At 32.7% G+C, this 20,513-nt stretch overlaps 1 long non-coding RNA gene across 1 annotated transcript; it reads left to right on the top strand.

Annotated features, from left to right (window-relative positions):
- The first annotated feature begins 1,194 nt into the window (after positions 1–1,194).
- On the top strand, positions 1,195–19,874 carry LOC119072626. The gene is made up of 4 exons (XR_005086891.1): positions 1,195–1,207; positions 3,707–3,712; positions 13,871–13,972; positions 19,858–19,874. It is a non-coding gene; the product is annotated as an uncharacterized LOC119072626 (long non-coding RNA).
- The last annotated feature ends 639 nt before the right edge of the window (positions 19,875–20,513 follow it).

The following is a 20,513-nucleotide window of genomic DNA, read 5'->3' as shown; positions in this document are numbered from 1 at the left end:
TCAGTTTTATGGACATGGAAAAGTCATTAATGTAATTACATATCGATCAATTCACGATTATTTCCGATTATACGTTTGTCTTTTTTGTGAATTTTATATACTTGAGTTTTATGAGCTTTTGAGGATGGTTTTTTAATTCACCGCATTTAAGTATCTATTGTATCGACATCGAGTACCTGGGTAAATGTCAATCCAATCGAGATATATCGAGTTAGTCATTTGCCCAGTTTGGTGATTAATTACATCGAATCAAATAGTTTACTTTTACATTTTTGTCTTTTTATTTTCGTCCCCCAGGATATTTTTAGAAAATTATTATCCGAACAAATTGACGCATTTTTGACAATGATAAATTATTGATAATATTCAACGATGGCAATTTAATTTTCGTTGTGTATGTGGTGGTAGTACGGACAATTAAAATATTTTATCCATCTAGACATGGAATCTGATAACTTATACTGTATGCCGCACCGGTAACATTTTATGTATGGAGGGGCCATTGAATGACTAAAAGTCGTGAATATTTTATGGCCACTGAATCATTCAAATATGTCACAGAGACCGAATATCTAACCGAACTGTAATAAGTTGCAAGCTATTTTAGGTATAACCGTCAGTGTTCGACATTGTACGAATGTACCCAATCAAATTCACAATATTGTTCAGAGTTTGGCTAAGATTTGATTTCAATCCTATTTATGTCTGAGTTAAGTCTTGGTTATAAACTTTCGACATTTGGCAATGTTGCTGGTTATTTGCGGATAAAATGTGAGCGTTTTGAGGGTGAGGCGTTTGCCTTTTCTTTCATTTAAAAAAATGGTTGTTAAAAACTTCGGTAAGAAACGACTTTCCATCAGTTATCGATAACTGTGACAGTAATGAACACTTCTCGTTCATGTTCTCTTTTATGGTAAAATCTGTGCTGAAACAAATGAAGTAAAAGAATTTGTATCAAACATTCGAAGATAATTCAAACAAAAGAAGTAATAGATTTAAATGATTATATCAAGTACGCTTGCCGTTTACAGAATGGTAAGGGTAATAAAAGTAAGACTCGATAATTTGATGTGAGTTCAAGCTCAACTCGAAATTAACCTGTCACAGACGGCAAGCATATGATGAGTATTATTATCTGGTCTATTCCTTTCATCGATCAAACTGTTTTTTTATTTTATTTCAAATCTTGTACTTCAACTTTTTTAACGTGCTTTTTACTGTCTAAACCCAGATATTGCCCAGAGCTTGTCAATATTTTTGTCGTCGTTATCGATAACAGATAAATAGTCGTATCATTAAGTTCGTCATTTATCACAAACAGTGAATGTGGATCGCGATGGGAGGATAAAATAGAAAATACTCTCTCCAGCAATAAAAAAATCCTTTGAACATTTTTGAAAACTAAATATTAGAAAAACCTCAAAATCAAAGAAAATCCTCAGAAAAATATTCTGAAGACTTAGAAGGAAATCCTACAAAAACATAGGAAATCACTGAAGGAAATCCGGTGAGGATTTTCTTTCCGAAAATCCTTTATCAATGAAATTTACAAATATTCGCCTCTCTGGACCTCTGGGTCTTTCTGTGGGAGTATCGAGAGTCGTCTAGAAAGTTGAATGATTTTGCTCAAACTAATTATCGCCTTTTTGTAGTACTTACATTTAGAAGTAAAACTTCTTCCAACTTATAGGTGAAGAAGAAATCATTTTTTTATTGGTTGTCAAAAGAAAAAAAAAACTTTTCGTATAGTTAACGAGTTACTAATTTGTGAGCTTGTTAGTCGATTGAGAGGTTCTCATTTTCGCTTCAATAGAAAATGTCTACAACATTTGCACCCCTTTCCCATTTTTCGTCATTGATTTTCCCCGCATCCGTTTTGTCGGCATATTTTATTATGCAAACGAGCACGAAAACGGTCGTTTTAAAAATACCAGAAAATACGCTTTGCACCGAGAACGAAAAAAAAAAATGTTTATATTTAGCAAGAGCAAGAGGCTTTTTTTTATTTTATTTTATTTCTGTATTTAAAGTCAACGTAAACTTACTTAAAAACAAAATTACCATTGCGTGACATTCAAGGACCTATTGTTGTATTCGGTTTGAACCAGGTCATGATTATGTCGAATGAAAAACAGAAATAAAGGATGAAAATTGTGATGACTCATGTGTTAGTAGCGAACGTGTCTACACGTACATGTATACGTAGATGGCATTACACGTCTGGCGTATAATTTCTTTTTTTTTGTCGTGATGGGCTTATTATAACCTGTTGATGCTCCAAATATATAATATTTCGTGAGACAGACTTAGTCTCTAATGTTCTTCATCGATATTTATGGTTCAGTCAAACAGTTTAATCGATATGTTAAAGTAAGGAAAATGAATTGTCGGAGCGATGATGATAATGTGACATAAAAAAAAGAACGAAGAAATTCGTAGGCGTGTGTAATGAATAAGTTATTCAAGTCATATTTTATTTTCGGTTGATGCATTCTATAGGGTAAATTTGATAAGCTTTCTTAATGTTATTTCAACTTGTTGCACGTCCTTAAATGTCCATTGTGAAGAAAGAAGAAAAAAAACACAAAAACCCCATCCAAAACTGACTAAATCCCCTCTCTAAAAAACCAAAATATAATTACGACCAAATCCCCCACTACTATATACGACCATCTGATTCCTTCCACTGTTATTGCTTAAAATAATTTTTAAAATTAATTTAAAACAAAAAAAAATTCAAAATGATCGTGGCAAATTTTTTGATTGAGAATTTAAACATTTTCATTTTGAAGAAATGGATTTCTGTTGTGCACAAAGAAATTACCGAGTTTGCTACTGTTATTTTGAAATTATAGTTGGAAAAGAAAAAAAAATATTTTCGTCTCTGGTAAAAAGATTAAGAAGAGAAGTTGAATTATTAAAAATTAAAAAACTGAAAAAAGTGAAACAAAAATTAAAAAAAAAAAAGTTTTAAAAGCAATGCACTATTATGCAAAACAAACAAGTAAAAAAATGAAGATGTTGATGAACATTTAAAACAAAAGAAAAAATTAAAAATTAAAAAAAAATTATAATTGTATTACAACGCACCAATTTTGCACTTAACAATTGCACCGAATTGCACTTATTTACAGCACCTTAGTATTAATATCTCAGAATTTTTGTGATGTATATTTGATATGCATTAAAAACCAACATAAATTTAAAGATAAAAAAAAATTAAATTTAAACAAAAACTAACAATTTGAACGCAAAATTTTGAACACAGAAATGTTTAACATTGCACATTTAACACAATTTAACACAAAATTCAAGTTTTTCGTTTCGTTCATTTATGTGCTTGTCCTTTCTACAGCTTGTTGTTATTCTACCAATTAACTGTTGCGTTTTGTTACTGTTGTCGGAAGAACTTGCTAAAGCTTTTCGATAGAATTTGAGTGACTACTTTACAAAAAGAAAAATTTGTTTCTCTTATTTTCCGAAAATTTTCCAAAAATTTTCAATTTTTCCTCAAAGATTTCCCGAAATCAAATTTGGGAAAAAATCGAACAGTTTTTGGAAAACATTGGAAAACTTGAGAAAATAAAGGAAAATGTTTTTCCAACAATAGTCCCTGATGTGAACTCAGAATAATAAGTTACGATAGAAATAAGCTTACAATCGTTTCATTTTCAAACCTATAGTGAGTATAATATTCTCGTGCTAGGTACGAGTTGATTTGAAGGGTCGCAAAACATTTTCCAAAATTTTTGGAATTGCAAAGTTAAATGTTCCACTTTGAAGCGAAGTATTTCTTAAATTCCTCGTTATGGCGCTAACATTCGCTATTATGTTCCACGAAAAATAATCGGAAAGATCTCTAACAGTCTCCACAACAAAATACATAGGCCATTCCAATCACATCCAAGTAATTTTCCAGTTCTATGAACAGTTCCATAAATTTGCGAATTTTACATTAGGCTAAAGCCTACGCTTATAAAAGAGCTGACATTACAAATATTGACACAAAGAAAAGCGGAACTTTCGCGTTGGTTTTGATTTGTAGCAACTTTAGAATTTTTTGTGAAAAGTTTTTTTTTCCCATGAAAGTCGACTGGAATCACTGAATTGCAAATTCATTTTTCAGAACAATAATTTTCATTTTGGCAACAAAAATTTCTGTCGCAAAATTTGTTTTTTTCTAAACAAACCCACGCGACCAGCACAATAAATAGCCGGTCGTTCGTTTGTTAAAAAAAAAAAAAAAGAGAAGTCAACATGTATGAATGTTGCATTAAATCGTCTCTCGTATGGGCGGATGTAAAAGCGCGAAATGAGGAAGAGATTTCGTTTTATTGGGAGGAATGGACGAATGTTATGAAATTGAAATGAGTGTTTATTATAATGTGAAAGCTATTCACTCTTCTCACCCCAGTACCCCCGATCATTACAGTGTGGTGTTCAGTCGATGATTTCTTAAAGCACGACCAAAAAAAACCCCAGAGAAACCGATTCATACATTTCAATATTTCAATATTAATAAAACATATTTTGCACCACATTGATTTTTATGGGAGGTTCACAACTCACAACTCTTCGGTGTGGTTGTTGTTTATTTCTCCTCTCTCGTATCCTTCGTCTACCAAAGACTTTTATCAACTCAACAATATCAACCGCACAATATTTTATTCAGAAAACTGAAGACGGGCGAAAGTCTGTTTTGTATTATCAATATACGATGAATTAAACATTATTTTTATTGTAATATCGAAAAGCTACAGCAGTGAATGTATATAGAGCATTTTACGATACAATATTTGATTTCTTATGAACTGAATGTGTGTTATTGTATAGCACATATAGCCTCTACCTACCGCATAAATATGGGCACATCTAACTAACATTTTCTTGGAATGTGTAAAAAAAAAAATGAGGAAAAGGAGGAGGAGGAAGTAGAAGAAGATTTTCCGATTCGTTGTGGAATATAAATTACATCTTCCCATTTTAGATATACAATTTTGTTATCGGTTTGGAATACATATTTTCTTTCGGTACCACTGTAAGCCTCTAATTTTTGTGCTTTGTTACACAATACAAAAATACACTTATACCCGAAGAAGAAGAAGAAGAAAAAAAGACATCTTTACTGCACAGCAATTTGTGATATATTGTCATATTATTTATTAGAATGTGAATTTAAAGAGAAAAAAATATTCTTCCGGAATTTTTCTGTATGTTTTTCCTTCATTTTAATTATTAAAGCGACTTCCACATTTTCATTCAGCCGACTTAAATCGAAAATGTTCACTTCAATGTTTAGCAGGACTCAATGTAAGGCGCGTATGGAAATTCACGCTATCCGTGGTATCTTGGATACCAGGAAGTTTTCAGAAAAATTCTTTAGATACCGGGAAATCAAAAAAATCGGGAAAAATATGTGACGAAAAATCAAATTTACGATTTTAGATACAGGGAAATTTGACTCGGATACCGGCAAGAAAACAAAATTTCCACACGCGCTGTAAGGAATGTAAAATATTAACATGGTGACTCAGAGCTTCTTTCGAGGACTAAAATTCGTGGGGATTTCGAAATTTCTGGGAAATTCTAGAAATTTCATTTATCAATTTCCATATCCTACACGAAAAAAAACGCTGCAAACCTTCCGCGGATCACATAATAGCTTTGTGACACTTCGAGGAACGGATAATCGTTTAGTTTGAGTACAAAAAGATTTTCTAAAAGAAAATTCTCAAAGGATTTTCATTTGATTTTCAAGTATTTAAAGGATTTTGTTTTGTTAATTTCAACGGATTTTCAAGTAAAAATAACCACTTTAAAGGAAATTTTCTTTAGTCAGGTCCTTTGTCCCTTGTCTCAACCAGCTCGCTTTACGTTTTTCGAGCTTTCAGTTATCATACATGATTGAGCCATTTTTCTGACACAAAGGTCTGGAATACTTAGATTTTCAAGGATTTTCTTTGATTTGCAAAGATTTTCTTTGATTTTCAAAGATTTTCTTAAAATTTTCTGGATTTTAAATTTTTTTGGAATTATAGGGCTTCCTCAACAAAGACTTGTTTATTAATGTTTATCTGCCCCTTGGGACACTACTCTCAGATAATTTCGAATACAGCATCTTCGATTGAAACAGAATTGACGAATTATGGTTCGAATGTTGAAAAATTCTATTGATGTCACAAGGGCTAACACCTGATTTTGAAATCCTAAATGGAGAGCTAAGACGGTAAAGAAGAAGATGTAATATTTTACAACATTCTGTAACTAGAAGGCAACAGAATGGCAAAAATATACAAGGTTGGTCTAAATTGCAGACAATGTACTTCACGTTTCGATTCTAAATGAAGCTTTAGAAGAAAAGAAAAAAAAAACATTTTCGATTTAACTCGGTTGTAATTAACTTAATTGAAATTTTATTTTGTTTGTGAAAGGCTCATTCAGATTTTTTTTCATTTTTTCGTTTAAATTCTTGACATTATAAGCAAAAGTAAAAAATGATAAAATTTCGTCAAATAAATTATGAATTTTAACAAAAAAAAAAACACATTAGGGCCTATCTGCATACAAGAGAAACAAAACAAAAACTTACATTTTGCCTAAAATATATTTTGGAATGAGTATGAAAATAGGAAGTTATTCTTCTGAAATTATTGAAAAAAGTGCCTGATTTCTACATAAAAAAAAGAACATTTACTGTAAAACAAAAAAACACGAATAAATTTTCATTCATTTCATTCAATTACAAAACATTATTATTTCTATGGAAAAATTCCGCGTTGTGTTTCAGTTATTGAAATTTCGTTCAAACAATATTTATGAATGGAAGAAATTTAATAAATTAAATTTAAATTATAAAAAGAAATATTGCTAGTAATAGGAATAATTAGTCACATGTACCTATGGGTCTAGAAAATTAGGCACATCATTTTTATATCCATTAAAATCATAACCGAATCGATGTTGACTTTTTTTTGTTGTTTGTAAATTGTAAATTGTGAGTGCGCCTCTTGAATTTCAATTTCAATTTCAAAAGTGAAGTAAAATGATGGATAACATTCTAGAAACGGCACCACAGAACGAATAAATCTGTTCGCTCAACGTGTAGTTTCTGACCAAAAATCTATTACTTCATTCGTTTGAATCTATACATTTCACTATATAAGACCATGTTATCCAAAGATCATCCTTTATTCAAGTCATTCCTGTCGATAACAGATGATCAACCGCTTTTGTTTACACGTTCTTCAAATTAGGACTTTGGTGAGAGCCTATCAATAAGAACTTAACTCTCAAGTCGGCCGCATGCTCACAAATTACTTAAAAATTTTCGATCTAAGCAAATTGGAAATGGTCCAGCAGGAGACCATTTTATAAAGAATCGGTGTCCCTTACCCATTTCGTTTTACATTTAAAAAAAAATAATAATTTCATCATCCCTCATTTTCAGAACAGAATAGAAATGATCGATGCTATACATTGAAGACCCAAAAATAAAAACTTAAAAGAAAAAAAAGTTTAAATTTATAAATGAATGAAAAAAAAATGATTCAAACGCACCTAATTTATGTGTTGTGATTCACCAATTTTTGCACCGAACATTTGCACCATGCATGGCACCAAACTATTTGAAGAAAAAAAAAAGTTTTTATTTCAATTTATTAGAACACCTTAACATGTTATGCGCAAAATAACATGGCATAACCACTAAATATTCCGCATCTGACACGATATACCAAAAATGAAAGCATTCCAATGGGCGATCAACTTGTGATCGTTAATTGTTAATGCAAAATGTATATTGGAAATGGTGTGGAATATTTGGCTTGAGCATAAAAGCAATTTAATTGATAAACTGCAAATTAAGCCCAAAAATGAAATCTATTCTTTTCCACGAATTTTTTGTTTTTGTTTTTTTTTGATGGACGAAAATGAATATGTTGTTCAAACGTAATAATTGAATAGAGATTAATCCATTGCAAATTCCATTTTCTAGCTGCATTAGTTAGTTAACTTTTATACGAATGGTATCAGAACCAGAGCCTATTTTGAAGAAAACCTGTGAAACCTTGATAATTTTGATGATTTAAATAGGACATTTTGATTGGTTGATTGGTTTTAAATTTCAATAGTTCAGTTCCTGTATAGTTCTATTGAAGCCACAGCATCAAAGTCTATACTTTCTGAATGGGAAAACCACAAACGAACGTATTTCCTTCCTCCAAATAGAAACGTTCATAACCAGTTGAACGAAATATCGTAACATTAGTGAATGGAATTGATTGAGAAACGGTTTTCACTGTACGAAAGCAATGAAATGTTCCCATCCATTTCTATAGCTCAAAAGAAAATTTAAGTGTTTGATATTTCTCTCTCTCACTCTCTTTCTCTTAACGAACATTTACTAGGCTTTGAAGCAATCGAATTCCATTAGTTATTCATTCGGCGATAAGCTGTTCAGTGAGGCTTATCAGCTTACAAAATGTTATATCTTTCCTTTTCGGAAGCATTGCATGCCATATACGTCTACAGAACCGTCTTGGTTAATTAGTTTTTCTCCACACAAACTGCTGTTTTTGATGGATTTATATTCCCTTCACTGTTCTCCGTTCGGTTATAGTTAGTTTTAAAGGTCAGCAAAGATTTGAAATTTGTGTCGGATTCATTTAAATTTAATGAATGATGCAATATACGTTATCAAGATGCTTCATTTGTTGCTTTAAATTGGTGATGACGTTAAATCGTGCAACATTTCACTCACTGGGTTTCTTTCAATATTTAATTCCATAAGTAGGATACGATCAATATTAAATGAAGCTAATGTTGAACTGGAACCAATTATTTTCGACTATATCTCGATGTTGAATTAATAAAAGACAATTTTCTTTCCGTCGATTTAATTCTAGGAAAGGCATGCTTTCATAACGTGTGCACCAAAACGAATATTAGGCTGTCCCATAGGTTATTCAATAAATTGAAATACGTTCGTCCTACAATCACCCTCAGTTTGTAGTTCCTACTTCATTCAGTTTTCTTTATTCTTTTTCAAAAACCAATTTATCATAAACAATGTCCTGAGAAAGCTTAGCTACAGATAAAGAAAATTGGAACTGGCCTGTACAACAACAATTAAGCGAAAAGCCGCAAATGACTTTCACACGGTGAAAGCATCAGGTAGCATTTATTTGTTCTGTAACAGCCATCAGACATTCTCGTTCAGGTCATATTATGAAAAAGTTCTCGTTTTTCCACAATATATTTTCCAGCCCTTTGAATTTCCTATTGCTCCCAGATTCTCGTACAAAACACAGCGAGAGCAGGAGAGTGAAAAACGAGGAAAATAATTTTTCATTTTAAAGACCAAATGAGTATCCGATTTTATGGTCGTTGGAATGGCGATAATTACGGAATGTTTCGTTGATGTTAGATTAGAAACGAACAAAAGGGAAAAATAATAAAAATGAAAAACAATAAAAATGCAGAATTTTCATATTCACAGCGGAATATAAAATGAGGAAGATTATTATAGTATTCGGTTGCGCGTTTTTCTGTTGTAAAAACATTATGAAATTATGAAAACCAGGAAAAAAATAGATTTGTTGTGGAAGGGAACAAAATATGAATTTTTAATGGTCATAAAAAAATCACAGAACAAAAGTTATGATTCAACCAAAATGACTGAAAATATAAATTGCAATATTCTCTAATCGCCCTCCGGTAATGTTGCACACCGCATAAATTTACTCAGAATTTTTTTTTTAAGTTTTGAAAATAAATTTTTAATTTTAATTTAACGAAGAAAAAAATTGTGATTGTCAATTATGCCGGTTTTAAGAAGATGAAGACATGGAAATGGCAAATTATTCGCCTCCAGATTGAAGGTAAAGAAAAGTAGACTTTCCGTTTCCATTCTTCCAATTTAAATTTTATGAAACTAAAGTCTCACAGGCAAAAAGAGAAAGTGGACAATTACCATAGTTAATACGTAAAGTTAAATGTGGTAGATTATGTCTGCATAAAATCAGTTTGAGCTCATTTTTAATTGAGATTTGTAGATAAATTTCTTTAAGAAAAAGAAATTTCATAAAATCGTGTCAGATGGATGAACAAATAAAACCATCCATCATGAACTCACAGCAATGACATTTCATTGGACATTAGAAATGAACATGAAAATGTTGATTCTGTTGAATGGATTTCTTTTTCTTTAGAATACCGGAACAAAATGAGCTCCACTTAAAATGAAATGATAAGTAAATCCAACAAATTACAAAACAGATCATCCGTAAAAGAAAGACAAAATCCTATAATTCCAACATAAAATACAAAAAAAAATGCACGAAAAACTATATTTTTTATATTTTTTACTTTCTTGTAACATAGGTAGATTATATAAATATTTAAAAGAAAAAAAGTAAGAAAAATAATGAAAAAAACAACCCAAAAATTGTAAATAAATATTAAAAAATTATTGAAAATTATTTTTAAATTAATAAATGTACATAAATATTTCACAACACAGATGAAAAAAAGTTAAGAAATAAAAATAAATAGAAAAAAGGACAAGAAAATGAAGTTTGTAAAACAGTAGAAATGCATTTCCATTAAAAAAAGAAGTAAAAATAAAACCATGAAACACTCTCTGACATTCTATTTCTTTTGTTGTTTTAAAGAAGATTTGTTTTGTCGTTTGTTGGTTATAAAATTAAATTAAAAAAACAACCAAAAAAAGAACTCACCTTTGCATGCACAGCTATTTTAAAACTAAAATTTTTTGATGTGTTTTATATATACTCAATCAAGCATGCAAAGTTAAATAAAAAAAAAATATTTTGCGATCTTTAAGATTGAAAATTTATTTATTTTTAACGAATTTCTTCCATTGTGAACATCATATATGGATAAAAAAGAGACCCGTTATCATGAATATGATAAACGAAAAAAAAGTAACACCGAAAAAGGAGTAGAAAGAGCCAAGACAAGAAGAAAATGATTGACGTTCTCCGAAATAGAGAATAAAAAAAGATGAAAAATATAGGGAAAGAAGAATGAATTCACGTTATTTCTTCGAAAGAAACCGATGTGAAGTAAAATTTTAAAGCAAAAAAGTTAAAATTTTGAAATGAAATTTATTGAAAATGTGAGTTAAAAACAATTTTGAACAAAAAAAAAGAGAGAAAAATTACTTTAAACAATCAATAAACTAATTTTTACAATTTAAACAAAAATGATGAAGAAGAAAATAAAACCAACTTAAAGTTAAGCACATTTTTGATTTCTTTCTACAAGACCGACAACCACAATTTCATTGAATGCAATGTTAAATGCAACCAAAAAAATACACAACAAAACTATAACTGTAATCTTTTCTATTAAAAAAAAAAAACCTACTCAAAACCTATGAAAAAAACCAATTATAATATATTTAATTAAACTCGTTTGTGTGATTAAAATATATTATGGATTATTATGAAAAAAAAACCCTAAAATAAATAACAATTAAAAATGAAAAAAAGAATAAAAAAAAATATTGAAAAGACAAAAAATGTACATGTGTTATTATAAAACTAAAAAAAACCAACTCAAAATTAAAAAAGTATATTAAAAATACATAAAAAACTATATTATTATATATTGAATAATGAATATTATATATGTAAAATAAATGCCTCAGTCAGTATATAAATTTGTATTTTCTTCCTTGGTGCACACCCTAACAGCTGAGAGCGTCGTCATTTTAGGCTTTCGTAATCTTGTCCGCGACATTTACAGAATTCAAGCATTTCCTAATTACACCTAGAGATTCCACATCATTTGTAGACCCACAAATTTGACAGTCTTATTATCGAAATAGTTATTTTCATCATAAGGAGAGAAACCACGAAATTACAGTATACGTGTGTGTATGTATATTTCGTCGAGAAGAAGTAGAGTATGCAAAAATACACACACATACTGTGATTGAGTGTGTTCTCTCCATATGATGAACACACTTTTGACAGAAAAAACAAAAAGAGCAAACGAAAGTGAGAGAGTTAGCTCCGCCTTCATATACATCAATTCAAAACAGGTCGCATGCGAGTAAAACATCATTTATATCCCTAGACCTGTTTACCAGGTCTGCTCAGAGAGAACTAAAAAACTATGGTTTCCGATTACTTTCGGCGCGTGATTTCGACTGTTTTCGTATCATGAATAAATGGTTTTGCGGTTTTTGTCGCAGTAAACTAGTCGTTATACGCAATGACATAATAGTGGGATAGACAGGCCTTCTATGTAAATATTTTGTTCAAGCGCTGAAGCAAAAGCAAATACGAAATATTCAGTAGTGTGTGTGAGTACCTTAAATTTATGGTACTTACGTATTTTCGTACATATTTTGAAATGTGGGCGCGAAGGAAATTTGCATTTTCACTCTTTCTTCGAAATTGGTTTAAAGCATTTCTTTCTTCTAAAATTAAATATTTATCGAACTGAAATTTATAGTTCATGTAAACAATCTCTCACTGTCCCCAAAATTGAACTAGTTTTGTGATTTTCTCCTTTTCGATCGAATAATTTTTTAGTAGAAATCTTGACGATCGGAGAATTCAATCAGTTGGCTGAATTTATTTCACGTTCAGTAGTCACGCATAATAAAAGTGTCAGCATCGTCAGTATTAAATGTTTGGGACATTTCTTTTTAAAAATTAAAAAATGTGTTGGAAAATTGTGTAATGAGGTAGTGACCAGTTTGTGCGAAATTGATAGTTGCAGCTAATAAAAGAATTTTTGTTTAAAGTGGTTCAAGTTAATTTCGAAAAGTCTGCAACAGTTTCACCAAATTGTCAAAATTAAGTGGAATGTGTAAGTATGTGTGTCTCAAATGTATATTACACAAAGTTTACTTTTGCTTCACGATTTCGTCTACGTAATTCCTGTCTATCCCACTATTATGTCATTGGTTATACGTGTGCGACCAACGCACTCCAAGAAAGTGCAAAATCTCAGCCTGACGATGGACAATCCGTTGACATTTACGGATCAGGTTAGCGGTATTTGCTCGAAACTTTTCGGATGGCTTCGGAGTCTTTGGCAGAGTAGTCTAAGTTCTAGCAAAAATCTAACAAATATTTCAGAAATGTCTCATCAAAATTTCAGCGAAGTCTGATAAAAAAATTTCAAAAAAATCTCAAAAAAAAAGTCTAACAGGAAACTCAGAAAGGGACTTGCAAAACTCTCAGAAATATAAAAAAGTCTAAGGGAAAACTCAGAAAAGTTCTCGCTAAAATCTAACAAATACTAAATAAATCTCAAAAAAATCCAACAGAAAACTCAGAAAAGATCTTGAAAAAATCAAACAAATATTTCAGAAATGTCTCATAGAAATTCCAGCGAAGTCTGATAAAAATATCTCAAAGGAAGTCTAACTTAAAACTCAGAGTAACATTCAAAATAAGAATCATAAGTCTACAAGCAGTCATAGCAGTTAGCAGTCCAATTCCGGGTTAAGCATTAATCGCGGTTAGTATACTAAGTATACTTAGGTGGGTGACCGGAAAAAACTTCAGTGTAAGGTAATGTTTCAAATAAAAAACTCATAGATGTCTAATTTCAGATAAATACTAAGTGCAGGTAAGATGTACTTTGTACTGCTATGCTAACAAATGTACTTGTCCAGAATTTGTACAGTATAGCAGCACATTTTTCGTGGTAGTTGAACAGTACTATCCTACTGTTGACCCGTATTTTTGTCTATTGAGCTACACTATGTACAAGATGGCCTGCTCAGCTGAATAGTAATGCATTTTAGTTGTAAGTCTATACTGCTACGTTACACATTTGTATGTACTTGTCCCGCTTAAAAAAAAAGTGTTCAGCTGTGGGTGTACAGTGGAAGAATTATAATAAGTTACATCTTCAACAATTACAATCCAATCGACGTTATTCATTCCACATGCTATTTACACGTTATAATACATATACATACGTAAATGTACTACATTTATTGTAGTAACGCTGGTAATGCATGTGGATTGTTTAAGGAGAATTGGATTGTAAACGTAACTTCTTATAATTCCGGGACTGTAACTACAATTATTAAACGTAAAGCTTGTTCAGAATCAGAAACAGCTGAATTTTACCAGCTGATCCACAAACATACTCTAATATACAATCAAAACACATTCTAAACAATTTAGTACAGTCATACGCGTTATGTGCGCACATAGTTGACCTTAACGTATGTATGCACTGTATGTAACTTGCCTTGGAATTATTTTCGAATGTAGGAAAATAAGCAAGAAAAACTTCAATGATGGCCAAATGTAACAGTGAGGAGGATAAATGTAGAACGATGATACAAAACCGGATGTGTAGCGAGCAACTGTCCCAGAGTTAGGATTAAGTAGCACGAAGCCAGTCAGCACATTCTGACAATGTTTCGAAGTCTCAGTGAGATTTTTTAGACCCGTACGAAGTACTGGGGTCTTATAGGTTTACGCATACGTTTGTAACACGTCGAATTGGACTCCCTGAGTAAGGATAAACCTATTGTGGTTGTCTAGAGATGCCAAATCCGCGAAAAAAAAATGTCCGTCTGTCCGTCTGTCCGTCTGCACGATAACTTGAGTAAAACGCATCCGATTTTGAAAATTCTTTTTTTTCCCGTTTGGTAATGTCAAAAGACAGGCTAAGTTCGAAGATGAGTGATTTTGGATCGACCCCTCCCGAGCTGTGGCCCAATAAGTGCTTTACGGTTTTTCGAAGATATCTCCGGACATTTAAACGTTAAACTTGTAAGTGATACGTCAAATAAAAGGTATTTACAATACCGATCGACAAAAAAAAAGTTTATGGAAATCGGATGACCGACTCGTGAGTTAGACCTCTTGGTGTGAAACAGGCACAGGGCGGCAAGCAGTTTTTGCTTGTAGGTCGGCCACATTTGAACATATTTCGTCTGTTTTAGCTTTATTAGATAGGATTGAGATTTTTTATGAAATTATGTTTTCCGGAGCGTGAGCTAGGTCTCTTGGAGTGAGCTCTTATCTGGCTACTCGGCCGTACAGTGAACGTGGAGTATTTTGTCAATATCTCGAGTAAATTTTGACCGAATTTCATGAATTTTTTTTTGTTTGAAAGGTATTAACGAATGTAAAGCGTCGGTACTATTTCCGGTCTCCTAACAAAATGGCTGCCGGCGGCCATATTGGATTTTAGTAAAACGATATAAGTGGGAAAAATGATACTTAGAGAGTTTCTGTTAACATGGAAATAATTTGTTATGTGTGTGGGGTTTCAGGGATTCCATATACGGTCATCTATATATACCTATATACAGCTATATTGAGCTATATACAGGCATATAGAGCTATATACAGGCATATAGAGCTATATAATAGCATATATTTATCTGTGAAATGTTTATTTATAGTGAAATATAGGTAAATATAGCGGTATATAGCTGTTTAAATAGGAATTTATGAAATTTGTCTTCGTACGGGGCTGTCTATATTGCCTCCGGCAATTTAGTTGTATATGATAACAAGGCAAAGAGTGGATAATGTAAGTGATTTTAAAGGGAGAATAGTTTTTCAGCAGAGAAGAAAATGAAGTAAGAGAAATGAAGAGTTTCACATTGAAGGCTCTTGATACGAATAGGTGTTTCGTACGGGTCGGCGTTAGCTATGTTTTTTTCTAGGTTTTTATGAGATTTTTCTGAGTTTTCTTACTCTTAAAATTATCAAAAAAAGAGTCTAATGGTAAACTCTAAAGAAAAACGAAAAATCTCACAAATTCTAAAAACAGAATCGAAAAAGTCTCACAAACCCAATTTAGTCTCACGAAAATATCAAAAAATGTCTGATAAAAGCCTCTCGAAAAGCTCCAAGACCTAAATCCTAAAACTTCTCAATCGATTAAGTACGCTTAAGGACAGAAATGTTCTCTACAGAGACAAAGAAGGCCTATATCGATCGAATACTGGATATAAAATACTTATGCTCGAGCTAATGAACAATTTATTGAAAATATTTGGAGCAAACGAAGTAACAAACTCTAATATACTGTTGACATGCTCGGAGTATTAAAATATTTTCAACATAAATGCAACGACTCGGAAGACTAAATTGAATTTTAAATTTCATAAATTCTAAAGTCAAATTCGTTCAAAACGAGATTCTTGTTGCGTGTCGCCGGCATACATTTTTATCCGCTCCATCGACTCTTTTCAGAATGTTATGCTCGGTGTACATATCTATTTGATTTAACACCAATCAGCTTATGTAAGAAATATAAACCCGAATTCATTGAATCAGTGCGATTCTTTGAAATCAAAAATTGATATTGAGATGCTGCCGAGGAGCATATTATGTATAATGCTGCAGCTTATTTTATAAAGCACGGGCGTAATGTGAACACCTTTATCATAACATTGTACAGATTCCATTAATTTGTCTACGGTGAAAATGAGTAGACTGAAGATTTTCAGATTATGTTTTAAAGCTTTTGTCCGATTAGTCTGCATAGAAATGTTCAGAGAAGTCATCCATAAATGAACGATGAGCATGTTTGGAGATATGATATTTAGCATCTGCTCTATCTATCCATAAACGTTTATGGACGATGGACATGCACATAGACGATTCATCTTTAGTCCGGATTTCTATTTCCGTTTCATTTATAAAAAAGGTCTGCCCTACGTATAATCACAAATTACGTAAGAAGAACATAAGAGGAAACGTAGTTCATGCCATGAATGATCTACAGAAAACTCCTTCTACGGATGCGACATCCATGTCATCTTTTGCCGACGTAAATATGAGACAGTAAGCTTTGGTTAATGAATTCGTACTACATTGCAATGTTTATGTTAAACATAATCCCAACAAAAATCTCTTCGAGAAAAGTGTGACGCAGTCTTTGAAGTACAATTTCATTGATATCGCTAGAGTTGACGCTTTCAGCTTCGTTACGCAAACATTAAATTTTACACCCAATTTTAGTTCAAACAAGCTGGCTTAGTTTTTCTCATCATCTGCCAAATAATTTTTACCAAAAAAAATTTAGACTGGAAACAACCAAAATTTTACCAAAAAAATCTGCGTCGCATGTGGCAGATAAATTTTCTTGCTGGTCTGTTCCTGAACATTTGCCACTTTGCGACGCAGATTTTTTTGGTAAAATTTTGGTTGTTTCCAGTCAAATTTTTTTTTGGTAAAAATTATTTGGCAGATGATGAGAAAAACTAAGCCAGCTTGTTTGAACTAAAATTGGTGTGTAAAATTTAATTTTTGCGTAACGAAGCTGAAAGCGTCAACTCTAGCGATATCATTCATTTTAGTTAGGCCTTTATTTATACGTTCTTTAACAAAATTAGTTTACAAATAATGTATTTCATTTAAATCCTTTGAATGTGGTAATGTTCCTAAAATGGACGCAACATTGCCACGTTGAATAACCAACCCTAATCTTTGAATTAGGTAGTTCGTCGCTCGTTTTTCATGTGTTTTTTCCGTAATTCTGCTGCCAATTTTTTAATTAAATCTAAACCGCATTTGCCAATCACGCCAGAGGTTTCCGTTGCAATCGGAACGAATATGAATTGGCTCATCAAATCGGTGTTAATGATCAAATTTATCAGCTTCTGCTTTTTTCGCTGCCCAACCTAATTCACGTGCCGTTCTGTTCACATACGAGTTCGCAAAAGTGTCTACACAAGTATAATCCCATAGGAGTGATTTACCCTTCTCCCAAGGTACGAGAGTCAACCCGTCGGGTTTCTTACCATCTGGTCGGGAGCAACCAGTAGGTTCACGTTTGCAAGGAATTTCAGCTGATCGGAATGCTCGTTGAATTAAATCATTTCCTGATCCATGTCGTGGAAGTGTGCCGGATGCTTTGCTGCATGATAATCCATGTCTGCCGTACTTGTTAACTTTCGTACCACACACACATTTATGGGGTTGAACAATTGCAACGCCAAGACGTAAACCGATTGATATGCGAAACTCATCATTATTCAAATGAGTTCCTAATTGCGGTGACGGTAAACTGTGTAACCAAGCGCCGGATTCTTTCGACGAATTGGCCAAAAATCGAGCTTTGTCCACTGCAACGTTCAACTGTTGTCTAAGATTTTCGATTTTCTGATTAATTTCGTAAGATTCCCACACGCCTTGATAAATACGTAGCGATTCCTCTGGAAGTTCTCCAAATTTTCCACACCAATGATCTTCTGATTCCACTTTTGTCATATCAACTAGTCGGTAATTTCAGGTAACAGTTGATCCAACAGAGCGGAAACATTATACAATGACGATAGAAAACATGGTAGAGCAATGTCGGACGCATGACGTATTCCAATTCCACCTTTCTTTATCGGTAATGAGGATTCGATCCAAGCTTTATCACTTTAGTTCAATATTGAAGATACTTTCAATAGCATTTTTTAAGACTTCGTCGTACTGTAATAAGCCCGATTCATTACGCCACATGGGTGATCCTCGTAGAAAGAAAATTAAACGTGGAGTCGTAATGGACATTCTTAACAAATAATAGGCGCTGTGCATGCTTATGTTCTTGAGTCTCTTTGTCAACTTCTGTAAGTCCAGAATTTTTTTGTTCAGACATAATGTTGAAGCGGCATCAGTTAATGGACTTCCCAATAAGAATTCATTTTCAGGTTTCATTGTTTGAATGCCCTCTGCAATTGACTTGAATTGATGTTCTATTTCAATCTTTGATTCTTCCGTTTCTGATTCTAAAATTGAAAATTCACATTTTGCATAATTCAATTCCAATCCAATTTCTTTTGACATGTGTATGATTGTTTTGAAGGCTTTCAAAACATTATTGGGTGAGCCAGCAATTGTTCCATCATCTAAGTACCATAAATTTAAATCCAGGTCTTGCAGGGACGAAATTATATCTTGAATGACAAGACAAAACAAAGCTGGTCCAAGTGGATCTCCTTGATGGACTCCTCGTTGTGATAAAATGACGTTGTCTCTGTAGTAAACGTTGGTCGGATGTCTATAGCATTGTTCGACGAATTTATATATTTCTGGCACATTGGATCTCACTTTCCAAAGCAAGGCATCTCTACGGATTTCGTTAAAGGCATTTTTAACATCTATTTTCAAGAACACTCGGACGCCGTTATGCCGTGATGTGTAGTAAATTCTTGCCGCATGAGCGCCAGCTTCTGCACCATTTTGTATGCCAACTCCTAACTGCTTTGGAAGGAATAAGTTTGATAGAACTGAAGACACTTTTCGACATGCAATTTTAGCCGAAATTCGTCTCCATATGTTTCCAACTGCAATCGGTCGTATTCCTCCTGTTTTTTTTCATCAAGGCAGTCAATGATGCTCCATATAAATATGGACAAATGGTAGATGGAACTTCTCCGCTCAAAATTACAGTTGATAAAGCTGTTATGGCTTCCAATAATTTTTGACCTGCGTCACCATTTTGGACATGCAATAGATCTTTCAAAATTTGGGGTCTCAAACTATCCAAACCCCCGGCAGAACCTTTCCTGAAGGACATTATTGCTCTGGAAACTTCTTCTTCAACTGGGATCATTTGGGCTACGTCGATTGTATGTTCTGGAAAATTGGTCGGCTCTGGATGCATCGGGTGTTTTGTTTGAGAGCATCCAAAGTTTCTTGATTGTTTGGTGCAATTATATCATCGGAAACGATTAACCGTAATGCACCACTGACATCACCATCTGATAATTTTGCCTCAACTTTTTTCGAAAAAAATTTGTCATTGTTGTCATTGATTGTATTGAATGCTTTTGTTTTGGATTCTGTTCGGGGTGAAACATTAATCTTATTTTCGTTCCACAGTTGAATATTTTGCCGCACAAAGGTCGTAAGGTTGGTAACATTTTCAGTTTCTTCAGGTAATCTCAACGTTGTGTAAGGGAAAAGCAATAAAGCATTCCACGACTGTTCATTGTTTGATCTGACACAATTGTTAATAACATTGGTCAATGTACTAGCTAAATACGGTCGAGCTCCTTTTGGACATCGTCTTAATGTTGGTGTAGTTTTTCTCAGTAATGCTAGTAGTAAACCAAAATCGTCGAGATCATATTCATTGATGTTGATGTCTTCATATTCGAGTTGGTCTAGCGTAATTTTCTTCTTACCCTTATGCTTCTTTCCAATATGAACATTTAAACCTCTTAACGTTGGAAAACTCCGATCTTCTGTGCAATACGGACAACTGAAATATTCATCTTCATCACTAGAAAGTGATCGTTCGCAGAAGGAAACTTTTTGATTTTGACTTTGATTTTCTGGGACATTTTCATTTTTCTTCTCTTCTTCTTGATTCAGTCTTAAAAATTCTGTTAAATCATCCAGCGAAGAATTGTTTTGTGAAGATTGTGAGACATCGCTGCCTATTTTGTCGAAAATTCCATTTCGGTCCAAACTTGTTATATTCCGGTGTTCTTTTTTAACGTGAATTAAACACTGAAACAATGTTTTCGCTTTATGCAGACAAAATGGACATGGCCA

This window comes from Bradysia coprophila (genome assembly GCF_014529535.1).
Source record: "Bradysia coprophila strain Holo2 chromosome IV unlocalized genomic scaffold, BU_Bcop_v1 contig_84, whole genome shotgun sequence".
In the NCBI taxonomy this organism is placed as follows: domain Eukaryota; kingdom Metazoa; phylum Arthropoda; class Insecta; order Diptera; family Sciaridae; genus Bradysia; species Bradysia coprophila.
Note: the sequence above shows the minus strand (reverse complement) of the source record. Positions and strands in the feature narration are given on the sequence as shown.